Here is a 19,800-nt window from a genome sequence, read left to right as displayed (position 1 = left end):
ACTTTATGCACTTCCTCTGTAATCCCTCCTGGAAATCTAAGAACTCTACTTTGTGCACATCCCCTGTAATCCCTCCTGGAAATGTAAGAATTTTACTTTATGCACTTCCTCTGTAAGTCCTCCTGGAAAATTAAGAACTCTACTTTGTGCATATCCCCTGTAATCCCTCCTGGAAATGTAAGAACTTTACTTTATGCACTTCCTCTGTAATCCCTCCTGGAAATGTAAGAATTTTACTTTATGCACTTCCTCTGTAATCCCTCCTGGAAATGTAAGAACTCTACTTTATGCACTTCCTCTGTAATCTCTCCTGGAAATGTAAGAACTTTACTTTATGCACTTCCTCTGTAATCCCTCCTGGAAATGTAAGACCTTTACTTTACGCACTTCCTCTGTAATCTCTCCTGGAAATGTAAGAAATCTACTTTGTGCTCTTCCTCTGTAATCCCTCCTGGAAATGTAAGAACATTGTGCATTTCCTCTGTAATTCCTCCTGGAAATGTAAGAACTTTATTTTCTGCACTTCCACTGTAATCCCTCCTGGAAGTGTAAGGACTCTACTTTGTGCACTTCCTCTGTAATCCCTCCTGGAAATGTTAGAACTTTACTTTGTGCACTTCCTCTGTAAATCCTCCTGGAAATGTAAGGACTCTACTTTGTGCACTTCCTCTTTAATTACTCCTGGAAATGTAAGAACTTTAATTTATGCACTTCCTCTGTAATCCCTCCTGGAAATGTAAGAACTTTACTTTATGCACTTCCTCTGTAATCCCTCCTGGAAATGTAAGAATTTTACTTTATGCACTTCCTCTGTAATCCCTCCTGGAAATGTAAGAACTTTACTTTATGCACTTCTTCTGTAATCCCTCCTGAAATTTAAGAACTCTACTTTGTGCACATCCCCTGTAATCCCTCCTGGAAATGTAAGAACTTTACTTTATGCATTTCCTCTGTAATCCCTCCTGGAAATGTAAGAACTTTACTTTATGCACTTCCTCTGTAATCCCTCCTGGAAATGTAAGAACTTTACTTTATGCACTTCCTCTGTAATCCCTCCTGAAATTTAAGAACTCTACTTTGTGCACATCCCCTGTAATCCCTCCTGGAAATGTAAGAACTTTACTTTATGCATTTCCTCTGTAATCCCTCCTGGAAATGTAAGAACTTTACTTTATGCACTTCCTCTGTAATCTGTCCTGGAAATGTAAGAACTTTACTTTATGCACTTCCTCTGTAATCCCTCCTGGAAATGTAAGAACTTTACTTTATGCACTTCCTCTGTAATCCCTCCTGGAAATGTAAGAAGTCTACTTTGTGCACATCCCCTGTAATCCCTCCTGGAAATGTAAGAATTTTACTTTATGCACTTCCTCTGTAAATCCTCCTGGAAAAGTAAGAACTCTACTTTGTGCATATCCCCTGTAATCCCTCCTGGAAATGTAAGAACTTTACTTTATGCACTTCCTCTGTAATCCCTCCTGGAAATGAAAGAATTTTACTTTATGCACTTCCTCTGTAAATCCTCCTGGAAATGTAAGAACTCTACTTTGTGCACATCCCCTGTAATCCCTCCTGGAAATGTAAGGACTCCACTATCTGCACTTCCTCTTTAATTCCCCCTGGAAATGTAAGAACTTTACTTTATGCACTTCCTCTGTAATCCCTCCTGGAAATGTAAGAACTTTACTTTTTGCACTTCCTCTGTAATCCCTCCTGGAAATGTAAGAACTCTACTTTATGCACTTCCTCTGTAATCCCTCCTGGAAATGTAAGAACTCTACTTTGTGCATTTCCTCTTTAATTCCTCATGGAAATGTGAGAACTTTACTTTATGCATTTCCTCTGTAATCCCTCCTGGAAATGTAAGAACTTTACTTTTTGCACTTCCTCTGTAAATACTCCTGGAAATGTAAGATCTCTACTTTGTGCACATCCCCTGTAATCCCTCCTGGAAATGTAAGGACTCTACTTTGTGCACTTCCTCTGTAATCCCTCCTGGAAATGTAAGGACTCTACTTTCTGCACTTCCTCTTTAACTCCTCATGGAAATGTAAGAACTTTACTATATGCACTTCCTCTGTAATCCCTCCTGGAAATGTAAGAACTTTACTTTGTGCACTTCCTCTGTAAATCCTCCTGGAAATGTAAGGACTCTACTTTGTGCACTTCCTCTTTAATTACTCCTGGAAATGTAAGAACTTTACTTTATGCACTTCCTCTGTAATCCCCCCTGGAAATGTAAGAACTTTACTTTATGCACTTCCTCTGTAATCCCTCCTGGAAAAGTAAGAACTTTGCTTTATGCACTTCCTCTGTAATCCCTCCTGGAAATGTAACAACTTTACTTTATGCACTTCCTCTGTAATCCCTCCTGGAAATGTAAGAACTTTACTTTATGCACTTCCTCTGTAATCCCTCCTGGAAATGTAAGAAATCTACTTCGTGCACTTCCTCTGTAATCCCTCCTGGAAATGTAAGAACGTTGTGCATTTCATCTGTAATTCCTCCTGGAAATGTAAGAACTTTACTTTCTGCACTTCCCCTGTAATCCCTCCTGGAAATGTAAGGACTCTACTTTGTGCACTTCCTCTGTAGTCCCTCCTGGAAATGTAAGAACTTTACTTTGTGCACTTCCTCTGTAAATCCTCCTGGAAATGTAAGGACTCTACTTTGTGCACTTCCTCTGTAATCCCTCCTGGAAATGTAAGAACTTTACTTTGTGCACTTCCTCTGTAAATCCTCCTGGAAATGTAAGGACTCTACTTTGTGCACTTCCTCTATAATCCCTCCTGGAAATGTAAGAACTTTACTTTATGCACTTCCTCTGTAATCCCTCCTGGAAATGTAAGAACTTTACTTTATGCACTTCCACTGTAATCCCTCCTGGAAATGTAAGAAATCTACTTTGTGCACTTCCTCTGTAATCCCTCCTGGAAATGTAAGAGCTTTACTTTATGCACTTCCTCTGTAATCCCTCCTGGAAATGTAAGAATTTTACTTTTTGCACTTCCTCTGTAAATCCTCCTGGAAATGTAAGAACTCTACTTTGTGCATATCCCCTGTAATCCCTCCTGGAAATGTAAGGACTCCACTTTCTGCACTTCCTCGTTAATTCCCCCTGGAAATGTAAGAACTTTACTTTATGCACTTCCTCTGTAATCACTCCTGGAAATGTAAGAACTTTACTTTTTGCACTTCCTCTGTAATCCCTCCTGGAAATGTAAGAACTCTACTTTATGCACTTCCTCTGTAATCTCTCCTGGAAATGTAAGAACTTTACTTTATGCACTTCCTCTGTAATCCCTCCTGGAAATGTAAGACCTTTACTTTATGCACTTCCTCTGTAATCTCTCCTGGAAATGTAAGAAATCTACTTTGTGCTCTTCCTCTGTAATCCCTCCTGGAAATGTAAGAACTTTACTTTATGCACTTCCTCTGTAATCCCTCCGGAAATTTAAGAACTCTACTTTGTGCACATCCCCTGTAATCCCTCCTGGAAATGTAAGAACTTTACTTTATGCATTTCCTCTGTAATCCCTCCTGGAAATGTAAGAACTTTACTTTATGCACTTCCTCTGTAATCCGTCCTGGAAATGTAAGAACTTTACTTTATGCACTTCCTCTGTAATCCCTCCTGGAAATGTAAGAACTTTACTTTATGCACTTCCTCTGTAATCCCTCCTGGAAATGTAAGAACTCTACTTTGTGCACATCCCCTGTAATCCCTCCTGGAAATGTAAGAATTTTACTTTATGCACTTCCTCTGTAAATCCTCCTGGAAAATTAAGAACTCTACTTTGTGCATATCCCCTGTAATCCCTCCTGGAAATGTAAGAACTTTACTTTATGCACTTCCTCTGTAATCCCTCCTGGAAATGTAAGAATTTTACTTTATGCACTTCCTCTGTAATCCCTCCTGGAAATGTAAGAACTCTACTTTATGCACTTCCTCTGTAATCTCTCCTGGAAATGTAAGAACTTTACTTTATGCACTTCCTCTGTAATCCCTCCTGGAAATGTAAGACCTTTACTTTACGCACTTCCTCTGTAATCTCTCCTGGAAATGTAAGAAATCTACTTTGTGCTCTTCCTCTGTAATCCCTCCTGGAAATGTAAGAACATTGTGCATTTCCTCTGTAATTCCTCCTGGAAATGTAAGAACTTTACTTTCTGCACTTCCACTGTAATCCCTCCTGGAAATGTAAGGACTCTACTTTGTGCACTTCCTCTGTAATCCCTCCTGGAAATGTAAGAACTTTACTTTGTGCACTTCCTCTGTAAATCCTCCTGGAAATGTAAGGACTCTACTTTGTGCACTTCCTCTTTAATTACTCCTGGAAATGTAAGAACTTTAATTTATGCACTTCCTCTGTAATACCTCCTGGAAATGTAAGAAATTTACTTTATGCACTTCCTCTGTAATCCCTCCTGGAAATGTAAGAATTTTACTTTATGCACTTCCTCTGTAATCCCTCCTGGAAATGTAAGAACTTTACTTTATGCACTTCCTCTGTAATCCCTCCTGAAATTTAAGAACTCTACTTTGTGCACATCCCCTGTAATCCCTCCTGGAAATGTAAGAACTTTACTTTATGCATTTCCTCTGTAATCCCTCCTGGAAATGTAAGAACTTTACTTTATGCACTTCCTCTGTAATCTGTCCTGGAAATGTAAGAACTTTACTTTATGCACTTCCTCTGTAATCCCTCCTGGAAATGTAAGAACTTTACTTTATGCACTTCCTCTGTAATCCCTCCTGGAAATGTAAGAAGTCTACTTTGTGCACATCCCCTGTAATCCCTCCTGGAAATGTAAGAATTTTACTTTATGCACTTCCTCTGTAAATCCTCCTGGAAAAGTAAGAACTCTACTTTGTGCATATCCCCTGTAATCCCTCCTGGAAATGTAAGAACTTTACTTTATGCACTTCCTCTGTAATCCCTCCTGGAAATGAAAGAATTTTACTTTATGCACTTCCTCTGTAATCCCTCCTGGAAATGTAAGAATTTTACTTTTTGCACTTCCTCTGTAAATCCTCCTGGAAATGTAAGAACTCTACTTTGTGCACATCCCCTGTAATCCCTCCTGGAAATGTAAGGACTCCACTTTCTGCACTTCCTCTTTAATTCCCCCTGGAAATGTAAGAACTTTACTTTATGCACTTCCTCTGTAATCCCTCCTGGAAATGTTAGAACTTTACTTTTTGCACTTCCTCTGTAATCCCTCCTGGAAATGTAAGAACTCTACTTTATGCACTTCCTCTGTAATCCCTCCTGGAAATGTAAGAACTCTACTTTGTGCATTTCCTCTTTAATTCCTCATGGAAATGTGAGAACTTTACTTTATGCATTTCCTCTGTAATCCCTCCTGGAAATGTAAGAACTTTACTTTTTGCACTTCCTCTGTAAATACTCCTGGAAATGTAAGATCTCTACTTTGTGCACATCCCCTGTAATCCCTCCTGGAAATGTAAGGACTCTACTTTGTGCACTTCCTCTGTAATCCCTCCTGGAAATGTAAGGACTCTACTTTCTGCACTTCCTCTTTAATTCCTCATGGAAATGTAAGAACTTTACTATATGCACTTCCTCTGTAATCCCTCCTGGAAATGTAAGAACTTTACTTTGTGCACTTCCTCTGTAAATCCTCCTGGAAATGTAAGGACTCTACTTTGTGCACTTCCTCTTTAATTACTCCTGGAAATGTAAGAACTTTACTTTATGCACTTCCTCTGTAATCCCCCCTGGAAATGTAAGAACTTTACTTTATGCACTTCCTCTGTAATCCCTCCTGGAATTGTAAGAACTTTACTTTATGCACTTACACTGTAATCCCTCCTGGAAATGTAAGAAATCTACTTTGTGCACTTCCTCTGTAATCCCTCCTGGAAATGTAAGAACTTTACTTTATGCCCTTCCTCTGTAATCCCTCCTGGAAATGTAAGAACTTTACTTTATGCACTTCCTCTGTAATCCCTCCTGGAAATGTAAGAACTCTACTTTGTGCACTTCCTCTGTAATCCCTCCTGGAAATGTAAGAACGTTGTGCATTTCCTCTGTAATTCCTCCTGGAAATGTAAGAGCTTTAGTTTATGCACTTCCTCTGTAATCCCTCCTGGAAATGTAAGAACTTTACTTTATGCCCTTCCTCTGTAATCCCTCCTGGAAATGTAAGAACTTTACTTTTTGCACTTCCTCTGTAAATACTCCTGGAAATGTAACGACTGTACTTTGTGCGCTTCCTTTTTAATTCCTCATGGAAATGTAAGAACTTTACTATACGCACTTCCTCTGTAATCCCTCCTGGAAATGTAAGGACTAGTGTTGAGCGAACATGCTCGACACTGCTCGGTACTCGCCCGAGCATCACGCTATTCGGGATGTTCGGCGAGCACCGAGCATTTCCGGGTTACTCGGGCGGGAGCTCGGGTCTCCGCCCTGCATGTTTGGCGCTCTTTACAGAGCCAATGAACATGCAGGGATTGCCAGCCAGTCACTGTAATGCCGCAGCCATGTTGTTTGTGGGCATTACAGTGATTGGCTGGCCGCACAGCGTCACCTCGAGTATTTAAAACCGGGTGCCGCCATCTTGGACACAGTCGCTCCGGATCAGACAGTGTAGGGACAGCGCTGCTGATTTAGGGAGAGATATATCCTGCAAAATAGATAGTGTAGGGTCTGTAAAGGCTGCCAGATCAAACAAACAGTCCTTCTCAGGACTAATATCCATCCCAGGTATATCAGGCAGGCAGGCTGTATAGGAGACTCAGTGGTTATACCAGCAAACGCTGCATTGCAGTCCTGTGTGCTGCTCCTGTTGCTGAAATTGCTGGACTTAGCTCCAGGTCCCGGGGGCCAGGAAAAATCCTTTTTTTTTTTATCAAAATCCTCTTTTTTTTTTCCTCCTTCACAATGTACAAATACCCATCTTATTAACCTTTTGGTGTCCCGTCCCCCCCCAAAAAAAAGTGTGCCTCTGATTTTTCAGACACAAATATATCTGTTGAAAATAGTCTGGTGTAGGCCAGAGAAACAGAAGTGTGGTTTTGCAGTTCTATGGGCCATTTGTATCTAAAAAAAACAGTTTGAGTGTGTCGCTCAGCCGCAAATATATATATATTTTAAAAAGCCTGGTATACACCAGTAAATTATTACTGTGGTTTTGATGTTCCACGGTAAAACATCTCTATTATCCTGTTTTTGGCATTTTTTGCTGTATAAAAATAATAATAGTGTCTCCCTGATTTTTCAGACACAAATATATCTGTTGAAAATAGTCTGGTGTAGGCCAGAGAGACAGAAGTGTGCTTTTGCTGTTCCATGGTAAAAAATCTCTATTATCCTGCTTTTTGCATTTTTTGTTGTAAAAAAAAAAAAAATAGTGTCTCCCTGATTTTTCAGACACAAATATATCTGTTGAAAATAGTCTGGTGTAGGCCCGAGAAATACAAGTGTGGTTTTGCAGTTCCAGGGTACAAACCTCTGTATTATCCACTTTTGGGCCATTTGTATCTAAAAAAAACAGTTTGAGTGTGTCGCTCACTGTTCAGCCGCAAATATATGTATATTTTAAAAAGCCTGGTATACACCAGTAAATTATTACTGTGGTTTTGATGTTCCACGGTAAAACATCTCTATTATCCTGTTTTTGGCATTTTTTGCTGTATAAAAATAATAATAGTGTCTCCCTGATTTTTCAGACACAAATATATCTGTTGAAAATAGTCTGGTGTAGGCCAGAGAGACAGAAGTGTGCTTTTGCTGTTCCACGGTAAAAAATCTCTATTATCCTGCTTTTTGCATTTTTTGCTGTAAAAAAAAAAAAATAGTGTCTCCCTGATTTTTCAGACACAAATATATCTGTTGAAAATAGTCTGGTGTAGGCCCGAGAAATACAAGTGTGGTTTTGCAGTTCCACGGTACAAACCTCTGTATTATCCACTTTTGGGCCATTTGTATCTAAAAAAAACAGTTTGAGTGTGTCGCTCACTGTTCAGCCGCAAATATATATATATTTTAAAAAGCCTGGTATACACCAGTAAATTATTACTGTGGTTTTGATGTTCCACGGTAAAACATCTCTATTATCCTGTTTTTGGCATTTTTTGCTGTATAAAAATAATAATAGTGTCTCCCTGATTTTTCAGACACAAATATATCTGTTGAAAATAGTCTGGTGTAGGCCCAAGAAATACAAGTGTGGTTTTGCAGTTCCACGGTACAAACCTCTGTATTATCCACTTTTGGGCCATTTGTATCTAAATAAAACAGTTTGAGTGTGTCGCTCACTGTTCAGCCGCAAATATATATATATTTTAAAAAGCCTGGTATACACCAGTAAATTATAACTGTGGTTTTGCTGTTCCACGGTAAAAAAATCTCTATTATTCATATTTTGGTAGTTTTTTCCGTAAAGAAAAACAGTAGTGTCTCCTAACTGTTGTGACACAAAAATATATCTGTTGAAAATAGTCTTGTGTAGGCCCGACATCCCAGTGTGGTTTCGCAGTTCCACGGGTCAAATCGCTGTACTATCCAGTTTTGGGCCTTTGGTATCTAAAAAAAAAGCAGTTTGAGTGTGTCGCTCACTGTTCAGCCGCAAATATCTCTATTTAAAAAAGTGTGGTATACCCCAGTAAACAATAACTGTGGTTTTCCTCTGCCACGGTTCTAATCTACTCTTTATTACCCTTTTTCCATTGATAGTGCAAGTGTAAGCTATTTTACTTCATTTATAATGGGCAAGGCGCGTGGCAAGGGACGTGGAAGTGGACGTTCTGTGATGGTTCGTGCAGAGGACGGCGCCGTGGCCAAGGTGAAAATGTGCCACAACCAACAGCCACATCTTCTCGCTCCCACTTCTTGACCGAATTACTAGGGAAGCACAGAACAACACCAGTATTGAGAACTGATCAGTGTGAACAGGTTATTAATTGGATAGCAGACAATACTTCCAGTTACCTGGGCACCACCACCTCCGGTCTGTCTTCCACACGGTCAACTCTTAGTAGCCGTGAGTCTCGACCGCATACTCCTCCTCACCCTGATGCTCCTTCCTCCCACCATGCCGAGTGTCGTCAGACAGCAAGTGATCCCACACTTGGACACTCTGAAGAGCTGTTCACTGGTCCATTTCCATATTTGGGCCCCTCGCCTGATACGCTTGAAGTGGTGGCAGAGGAGATCCCATGTTGCGATGCCCAAATATTTGAACAGCCACGGCCACAGGAAGTCGACGTTGGCAATCTGTCACAAGAGGTGGACGATGACGAGACACAATTGCCAGGAAGTGAGGAGGAGGATCGTGGTGCGCAAGTGGAAGAGGAGGAGGTGGTGGATGATCTAGTAACTGACCCAACGTGGAAGGAGGACATGCAGAGTGAGGCCAGCAGCACACAGGGGGAGGGAGGCAGAGTACCCCAACAGGCAGGAAGAAGCAGTGTGGTGGCCGCAGACAGAAGGCAGGCAACCGTTCCCCGTAACACCAACACGAGGGACGTTGCCAGTACAAGCGGTAGGTCTTCCAGAGTCTGGAATTTTTTTAAAGACTCTGCTGATAACCCCAAAAAGGCCATGCCAGCATCAGCAGGGGTGACAAAACTACCAGCCTGACCACCACCAGCATGATCAGGCACATGGCAGCAAAGCACCCGACTTTGTGGGGCGAAACCCAGGGTCCACGACAAGTGTCAGCGGGTGTCACCACTGCTTCTTCCACTGTTGTGCGTGCAATAGAACCCCCTGTTGTGCGTGCAAGGCAATCCCCTGTCCATACTGCATGTAAAAATGCCCCCTCCTCTCAGTCTTCACTTGTTATGGCAGTTTCTCAAGAAACAGCATCCACGTCCACGTCCCACCGCAGCGTTCAATTGTCCATATCCCAGACCTTTGAACGAAAGCGGAAATTCGCAGCTAACGCCCCACAGGCCACAGTCCTAAATTCGCACATTTCACGACTGCTTGCATTGGAAATGCTGCCTTTTAGGCTGGTGGAGACGGAATCCTTCCGCAATCTTATGGCGGTGGCCGTCCCTCGGTACTCGGTCCCCAGCCGACACTATTTTGCCCGGTGTGCCATCCCCGCACTACACAAGCACGTGTCCCAAAGCATCTGCCGTGCCCTCAACAACGCAGTTACTGGGAGAGTCCACCTGACAACGGACACGTGGACAAGTGCTTGTGGCCAGTGACGGTACATCTCTCTGACGGCACACTGGGTAAACATAGTGGAAGCCGGGACCCAGTCGGACCTTGGGATGGAACACATCCTCCCCACACCGAGGATTGCGGGCCCTATGTCAGTCAGAGTTGCCCCCACAGTGTACAGCTCCTGCGCATCCTCCTCCTCCTCCTCATGTTCAGCCTCCATCTCAGATATCACCACATCAGTTACAAGCTGGAAGCATTGCAGTACTGCCTCCGCCAAGCGGCAACAGGCTGTGCTGAAACTCATAAGCTTAGGTGATAAACCTCACACTGCTTGTGAGTTGTGGACAGCTGTGAAAGAGCAGGCAGATCTGTGGCTGAGACCGCTGAACCTACATCCCGGCATGGTCGTGTGTGACAATGGCCTTAACCTGGTGGCGGCTCTGAGGCGAGGTGAGATCACACACGTACCATGCCTGGCTCATGTGCTTAACCTCGTGGTTCAGCGGTTTCTTAAATCGTACCCCGAGTTGCCAGATCTGCTCGTGAAAGTACGCCGCCTGTCAGCTCATTTTCGCAAGTCGGCTACAGCTTCCGCCGCCCTTGCTGTGTTGCAGCAGCGTTTGCAGCTTCCGGCACACCGACTGGTGTGTGATGTCCCCACATGCTGGAACTCTACCCTCCACATGTTGCAAAGGATTTGTGAGCAGAAGAGAGCAGTTGTGGAGTACCAGCTGCAACAAGGCCGTCGATATTCAGGTCAGACTCCACACATAAGACCTCAGGAGTGGACCTGGATGTCTGACATTTGTACCATCCTAACAAACTTTGAGGAGGCCACCAAGATGGTGAGTGGCGATGACGCCATCATTAGTGTCAGCATCCCACTTGTCTGTCTTTTGCAACGCTCTCTGCAGAGAATTAAAGAGGAGGCATTGCAGCCAGAGTATGATGAGATGGATCAAGAAGCCGTAGCGGGCGATTACACACAGCCCAGCCTCATCTCATTCCAATGTGCATTGGGGGACAATGAGGGAGAGGAGGAGGAGGAGGAGGAGGAAGAACAGGAGCTGCTATCATGCGTTGTAGACGGTAGTACCTGTACAAGTGTCATACCGTCGGTTCAGCGTGGGTGGCCTGAGGACGGGGGGGGGGGAAGAGGAGGAGGAGGAGGAGAGCATGGTCAGTCGTCATCTTGGTGAGGACACGGAAATCTTGCCCGTTACCAGTCTGGCACGCATGGCTGACTTTATGTTACGCTGCCTTAACCGTGACCCTCGCGTTGTCAAAATGTTGGGTGACAGTCATTACTGGTTGGTGACACTTGTAGACCCCCGCTACAAGGAGAACTTTCACTCTCTTATTCCTGAGGTGGAGAGGTCTACAAAAATGGGGCAGTACCAGAAGGCCCTTGCTGCAGAACTCTTAAAAAAATTCCCATCTGAGCACGCTAGCGGCAGAGGTCACAGTTCGTTGCCCAACCAAGGCGTACAGGCGAGAGAGATGCAACTCCAATCCAGCAGAGGCAGGGGAACACTGTCAACGTTCTGGGACAGTTTTCTGACACCCGCCCAGCTTACAGGCCCTGAGGCGCGGGGTACTCTCACAAGGAGTGGAAAGTTTCAAAAGATGGTGAGGGAGTACCTTGCCGATCGTACCAGCGTCCTCCGTGATTCCTCTGTGCCTTTTAATTATTGGGTATCCAAGCTGGACTCTTGGAATGAACTCGCTCTGTACGCCTTGGAGGTCCTGGCCTGCCCTGCCGCTAGCGTGTTATCGGAGCGTGTTTTTAGTGCCGCTGGGGGAATTATAACTGATAAGCGCACTCGCCTGTCAACTGACAATGCTGACAAGCTGACCCTTATCAAAATGAACAAGGGCTGGATTGGGGCAGACTTCTCATCACCACCAAATGACAGCAAAGTAACATAAAGTCAAATCCACTGTGTTATTTCGGGAGGTGTATTCACATGCACCGCTTCACACCCACACATGGGTATACGCTTCCTCGTTTCGGCTGTTTTATCTTCTTCTCCTTATCCTCAGCCTCCACCACCACTATACCACCAGGGTGCCAGCATTGCAAGTTCCTCCGTCCTTATTTTTGGCAGCTTTTGCTTGCAAGGCATAAGCAAATACTATGGGACACCCACTCCCCAATAGTGGGACTTATGTTTGTAATATGCTGTACTGCATGGCTCTTGTAAGGGGCATTGCAAGTTGCTCCGTCATAATTTTTGGCAGCTTTTGCTTGGAAAGCATAAGCAAATACTATGGGACACCCACTCCCCAATAATGGGACTTATGTTTGTAATATGCTGTATTGCATGGCTCTTGTAAGGGGCATTGCAAGTTGCTTCGTCCTAATTTTTGGCAGCTTTTGCTTGGAAAGCATAAGCAAATAATATGGGACACCCACTCCCCAATAATGGGACTTATGTTTGTAATATGCTGTACTGCATGGCTCTTGTAAGGGGCATTGCAAGTTGCTCCATCCTAATTTTTGGCAGCTTTTGCTTGGAAAGCATAAGCAAATACTATGGGACACCCACTCCCCAATAATGGGACTTATGTTTGTAATATGCTGTACTGCATGGCTCTTGTAAGGGGCATTGCAAGTTGCTCCGTCCTAATTTTTGGCAGATTTTGCTTGCAAGGCATAAGCAAATACTATGGGACACCCACTCCCCAATAATGGGACTTATGTTTGTAATATGCTGTACTGCATGGCTCTTGTAAGGGGCATTGCAAGTTGCTCCGTCCTAATTTTTGGCAGCTTTTGCTTGGAAAGCATAAGCAAATACCATGGGACACCCACTCCCCAATAATGAGACTTATGTTTGTAATATGCTGTACTGCATGGCTCTTGTAAGGGGCATTGCAAGTTGCTCCGTCCTAATTTTTGGCAGCTTTTGCTTGCAAGGCATAAGCAAATACTATGGGACACCCACTCCCCAATAATGGGACTTATGTTTGTAATATGCTGTACTGCATGGCTCTTGTAAGGGGCATTGCAAGTTGCTCTGTCCTAATTTTTGGCAGCTTTTGCTTGGAAAGCATAAGCAAATACCATGGGACACCCAATCCCCAATAATGGGACTTATGTTTGTAATATGCTGTACTGCATGGCTCTTGTAAGGGGCATTGCAAGTTGCTCCGTCTTAATTTTTGGCAGCTTTTGCTTGGAAAGCATAAGCAAATACTATGGGACACCCACTCCCCAATAATGGGACTTATGTTTGTAATATACTGTACTGCATGGCTCTTGTAAGGGGCATTGCAAGTTGCTCCGTCCTAATTTTTGGCAGCTTTTGCTTGGAAAGCATAAGCAAATACCATGGGACACCCACTCCCCAATAATGGGACTTATGTTTGTAATATGCTGTACTGCATGGCTCTTGTAAGGGGCATTGCAAGTTGCTCCGTCTTAATTTTTGGCAGCTTTTGCTTGGAAAGCATAAGCAAATACTATGGGACACCCACTCCCCAATAATGGGACTTATGTTTGTAATATACTGTACTGCATGGCTCTTGTAAGGGGCATTGCAAGTTGCTCCGTCCTAATTTTTGGCAGCTTTTGCTTGGAAAGCATAAGCAAATACCATGGGACACCCACTCCCCAATAATGGGGCTTATGTTTGTAATATGCTGTACTGCATGGCTCTTGTTAGGGGCATTGCAAGTTGCTCCGTCCTAATTTTTCGCAGCTTTTGCTTGCAAGGCATAAGCAAATACTATGGGACACCCACTCCCCAATAATGGGACTTATGTTTGTAATATGCTGTACTGCATGGCTCTTGTAAGGGGCATTGCAAGTTGCTCCGTCCTAATTTTTGGCAGCTTTTGCTTGGAAAGCATAAGCAAATACAATGGGATACCCACTCCCCAATAATGGGACTTATGTTTGTAATATGCTGTACTGCATGGCTCTTGTAAGGGGCATTGCAAGTTGCTCCGTCCTAATTTTTGGCAGCTTTTGCTTGCAAGGCATAAGCAAATACTATGGGACACCCACTCCCCAATAATGAGACTTATGTTTGTAATATGCTGTACTGCATGGCTCTTGTAAGGGGCATTGCAAGTTGCTCCGTCCTAATTTTTGGCAGCTTTTGCTTGGAAAGCATAAGCAAATACCATGGGACACCCACTTCCCAATAATGGGACTTATGTTTGTAATATGCTGTACTGCATGGCTCTTGTAAGGGGCATTGCAAGTTGCTCCGTCCTAATTTTTGGCAGCTTTTGCTGGGAAAGCATAAGCAAATACTATGGGACACCCACTCCCCAATAATGTGACTTATGTTTGTAATATGCTGTACTGCATGGCTCTTGTAAGGGGCATTGCAAGTTGCTCCGTCCTAATTTTTGGCAGCTTTTGCTTGGAAAGCATAAGCAAATACCATGGGACACCCACTCCCCAATAATGGGACTTATGTTTGTAATATGCTGTACTGCATGGCTCTTGTTAGGGGCATTGCAAGTTGCTCCATCCTAATTTTTCGCAGCTTTTGCTTGCAAGGCATAAGCAAATACTATGGGAGACCCACTCCCCAATAATGGGACTTATGTTTGTAATATGCTGTACTGCATGGCTCTTGTAAGGGGCATTGCAAGTTGCTCCGTCCTAATTTTTGGCAGCTTTTGCTTGGAAAGCATAAGCAAATACAATGGGATACCCACTCCCCAATAATGGGACTTATGTTTGTAATATGCTGTACTGCATGCCTCTTGTAAGGGGCATTGCAAGTTGCTCCATCCTAATTTTTGGCAGCTTTTGCTTGCAAGGCATAAGCAAATACTATGGGACACCCACTCCCCAATAATGGGACTTATGCTTGTAATATGCTGTACTGCATGGCTCTTGTAAGGGGCATTGCTAGTTGCTCCGTCCTAATTTTTGGCAGCTTTTGCTAGGAAAGCATAAGCAAATACCATGGGACACCCACTCCCCAATAATGGGACTTATGTTTGTAATATGCTGTACTGCATGTGACGCGCCCCCTGGGCCGTGTGTACACGTGTGTGGGATACCCGGTGCCGGATCTCTGGGGTCTGTAGACTCCGTGGCAGTGACCCGGTCCCGTGGCTCAGGCTGGTCAAACCAGTGGCAGTCTTTCTTAAGTTTTGAGGTTAATTGTCCGACTGCGCCACCCGTGGATTGCGGTCAGGGAGTACCACCGCTGCGTGGCAGACCGCTGAGGCTGGTGTTGTGTGCGCAGCATAGAATGGGATAACTCCCCTCGGGAGGAGTATAGCCTCAGGGCAGTGAGTGTGGATGATGGGGGTGTTGGTGCACGAGTGCAGCAGGAACGACTCAGAGTCTTTGCAGTGCAGTTCAGGGTCTTTACTGATGATTATAAGGTAGACCCTCCCGGGAGTACTGGCTAACATAAGAGGCCTGGTCAGTCTGTGAGCAAGCAGGAGTTCCCCTGGCCAGGTGGAGTTGTAGGCCTCCCCGTCTGTCTGCACTCTTCCTGGCTACCTTGCTGTAAGCGGGTAGAAGTAGCCCACGTCCCTGAGTGTACCGTGTAGTGCTCACCCATATGGCTGGTGACTTGGGGCCTTCTGTTAGCCTCTGCTCCACGACGGCGGTGCTGGTCCCTTGCTTGTGACTGAGCCACCGGGCTTCTATGGCCAGAGGACCTGAAATCCCCTGCCGGCTGGTTTCTGCTGCTGGATATATAAGTCCTCACAGCTTCGGACTCCTGTGTCCGGTTCCTATTGTCTTCTGCCAGGGCGAGCTCTGCTCAGCTTCCAGCCTCTGGTCTTTAGCTCCTAGCTCCTACAGAGCTCCTTGCTGTTATTTTCCCTTGCTCTCACTCTGACTCTGACTGTTCTCTGACTCACTCAACCCCGCCCCAGATCCAGTTTATAAGGGCAGAATTCTCCCCTCCCAGGACTGGGGCAGGAGGATGTTGCATGTTTAAGGGATCCTGACCAGGAAACCTCCCACTTGCTCTCCGACGTAATATCTCTATTACTGTGGTGACCAGACCCCTGGGGTGCCAAACATGGCTCTTGTAAGGGGCATTGCAGTTCCTCATAATTTTTGGAAAGCCTTCCATTCACTGCTTAGGCCAACAGTGCACGGGAGACCCAGTTGCTATAAATGGAAAAAAAGGTTTAGTTAATGCCCTCTGACCTCCATGTCATTTCCAAGGGGCATTGGAGTGGCTCGAAATTTTTGGTAGGCATTGCACTCACTGTATGCCCTATAACTGTGTAGCCGAACCGCTCCTTTTGTTACAGAAACATATCCTACAAGACATATCTGGTTGACTGGCCTGATATTGATGTGAATGGTCCCTGTTCCTCCTGCTCTTTCTCCTTTGCCACTACCTCATCCATCATTTATCACCTGAAGCTTTGTTTTAACGGGAGTCATAGAACTTGGATAGTAGCAGGAAAACATCCAGCAATCCTCGGAGGAGGTAGGATATGCGCCAAAACGCTGACCACCTCAGGCCTAGCTGCTACTACATACATGCGCTTGCATTACAACAAAACAAAGCAGATGCTAACTTCTATCATCCTCATCATGCTCCTCACCTTGGCACTCTCAACTCCCCTGATGGAGAAGCCAGGGCCCACCGGAGGAGTCTGATAGTCCAGTGGGCTCGGCCAATGCTGCCCTAAAGCAGGCCAGGCTAAGAAAAGTGTGGGAAAGGTTACCGGGACAAATAGGGGTGGCTGGGGACCGAGTATGGACACCCGGCCACCCCCTGGAGGCTGGGGAGCAAGCGGGGACACCCGGCCACCAGGCGGCTGGGGACTGAGTATGGATACCCGGCCGTCGACACAGCCATGGCGTGGTGGCCAGATTCCGCCTCCACATGCCTAAAAGGCCCAATTTAAAGTGCAATCAAGCAAGCAGTATGGTATTGCAGCCTGGGGGTGGGTGGGTGGCAGGCTGCATACTTGCGCTTGCATTGCAAGGAATGGGAGAGGTACAATTGAACACTGCCCTGGGACAAGGACTTGAATGGGGATAGTTGCAAGTCTGCAATGACAGGTGCAAGGTGGGAGGCATCTTCGCATGTACCATGAACAGGGTTTTGGCATGCACACACTACAGCGGAATAGGCTCTCCTTCCCACTAAATGCACTGGGGAGGGCACAGGTAATGTTTTGGTATACGCGCTTAATCTTATGTAAAAGGCACACCAGGACAAATATGGGCGGCTGGGGACTGAGTATGGATACCTCGCTGCCGAAGCAGCCATGTGGTAGTGGCCAGCTTCGGCCTCCTCCAAACTAAAAGGCCCCATTTCAAGTGCAAGCTAGCAGTATGGAATTGCAGTCTGGGGGTGGGTGGGTGGCAGGCTGCACACTTACACTTGCATTAAAAGAAAACATAGCAGATGCTAACTTCTGTCATCATCATCATGCTCCTCACCTTGGCACTCTCAACTCCACCGATGGAGAAGTCAGGGCCCACGGGAGTAGTCTGGTTCTCTGGTGGGCTCGTCCAATGCTGCCTAAAGCAGGCCGGGCTAAGAAAAGTGTGTGGGGGGATGTTCCAAGGAGAAATAGGGGCGGCTGGGGACCGTTTATGGACACCTGGCTGCCCCCAGGCGGCTGGGGACCGTGTGTGGACACCCGGCCGCGGGGCGGCTGGGGACCGAGTATGGACACCCGGCCGCCGGGTGGCTGGGGACTGAGTATGGATTCCAGGCCGCCAACACAGCCATGACGTGGTGGCCAGATTCCACCTCCACATGCCTAAAAGGCCCAATTTCAAGTTCAAGCAAGCAAGCAGTATGGTATTGCAGCCTGGGGGTGGGTGGGTGGCAGGCTGCATACTTGAGCTTTTATTGCAAGAAATGGGGGAGGTACAATTGAACACTGCCCTGGGACTAGAACTTGCATGGGGATAGTTGCAAGTCTGCATCTTCTGATGCGGTAAGGATCACTTATGATGGGCACACTTTTAGACAGTGACCTGGGAGTCAGAGATGCTTCCAGGGGTCTTCCCCATGCTGTTCCCTTGTCTTTTCAGCACTTTATGCATGTGTCACACAGCACATGGCCAGATAAGGTTGTAAAATGTTAAAATGACATTTCACGGTGAATGCATTTGTCATAGTTGAAAGCAATACAAAAGTGCAAAAACGCATAAAAAATGCTACTTGTGAACATAGCCGAAGGTGTGGAGGAGTATTTTTGTTTTTGGTCATTTATTTTAACTTATACACAAGTCTTTTCCCTGGAAAGGATGTTCCTTAACATATTTCACAGGAAAAAAGTTTCACTTTCGTTTTTGAACGTTTTATTGTGAGCCCGTAAAAGTGGCTTAATACCTCTGACCACGTTGTTGACAGCAGTGACCTAGGGGTCAGAAATGCTTCCTGGGGCGATCCCCATGCTGTCTCCATGTCATTTGAGCACTGTCACTATCCTTTTGGGCACTTGTTAGGCTTTTAAAAGACTGCCCGGGGTGCCACCGCAAAAATGCTCGAGTCTCCCATAGACTAACATTGGGCTTGTTGCTCGGGTCGAGCACCCGAGTATCACGGCGAGCTCGGCCCGAGCTTCGAGCACCCGAGCATTTTAGTGCTCGCTCAACACTACTGATAACCCAAGAAGGTTCTCACCTGGAGAAGGATGCTCCTCCACAAGCTAAGCAACTGTGGAATGAGAGAAGCCGGCTGTTCATCTACAAAGAGAAGCTGTGCAGAAGGTATGTCAACCCCAGAACCCATGAAATGGTGTGGCAGATTGTAGTACCCAGGACAGACATCCAGATGGTGTTAGAGGCCTACCACAATCAAGCAGGTCACTTTGGCTGGAAGAAACTGGAAACCCTGCTGAAAGACCGGTTTTATTTGGTTGGAATGTGGAGCTCCATAGAAAGGTGGTGCCGGAATTGTGGGCCCTGTAGCCTCAGAAGGAAGGACTACGGCAGCCAGAAAGCACCCCTGCAGCCCATCAAAACAACTCGACCCTTGGAGATTGTCGCTCTGGATCACGTCAAGTTGTCACCCAGCAGGTCAGGCTATTCCTATACCCTGACCATGGTGGATCACTATTCCTGGTTCCTGGTGGTAGCCCCTGTCAAAGATCTGATAGCAGAAACTGCAGCAAGAACGTTCCAAGCATACTTCTGCAGGCCCCATGGATACCCGGACAAGGTGCTGACAGATCAAGGCCCTGCCTTTGAAGCCGAGCTGTTTAAAGAATTCTGTCATCTGTATGGGTGCAAGAAGATCCGGACTACACCGTATCACCCTCAAACCAAAGGTTTGTGCTAGAAAATGAACAACATCATCATAGACCTGCTGAAAACCTTATCCTTGGAAGAAAGGAACCAGTTGCCAGACAAACTACCTGACCTGGTAGATCTGTACAATCACATACCTGTGAGTTCTACTAATTGTACCCCAGCGTACCTCATGAGCGCAAGACCCGGAAAGTTGCCCATGGACCTGGACCTCGGAGTGGTAGAACCTGATGCAGATGTGTCCACTGAAGACTGGGACACAACTCGACAAGAGCAGTACAGGAGAGTACAGGCCTGTGTCAAAGACAGTCTAAACAGAGTAAGGGAAAAGCAAGAAGGCTAGTATAATAAGCATGCAGCAGCAGAACCCTTGGCACCTGGAGAAATCGTGCTCAAGCGGAAAAGAAGAGGTCACAAGCTCGATGACCAGTGGGA

This window comes from Phyllobates terribilis, unplaced genomic scaffold, assembly GCF_046119375.1.
Source record: "Phyllobates terribilis strain yellow unplaced genomic scaffold, ASM4611937v1 Scaffold_176__1_contigs__length_3987557, whole genome shotgun sequence".
Taxonomy (NCBI): Eukaryota; Metazoa; Chordata; class Amphibia; order Anura; family Dendrobatidae; genus Phyllobates; species Phyllobates terribilis.
This window is presented reverse-complemented; position numbering follows the sequence as displayed.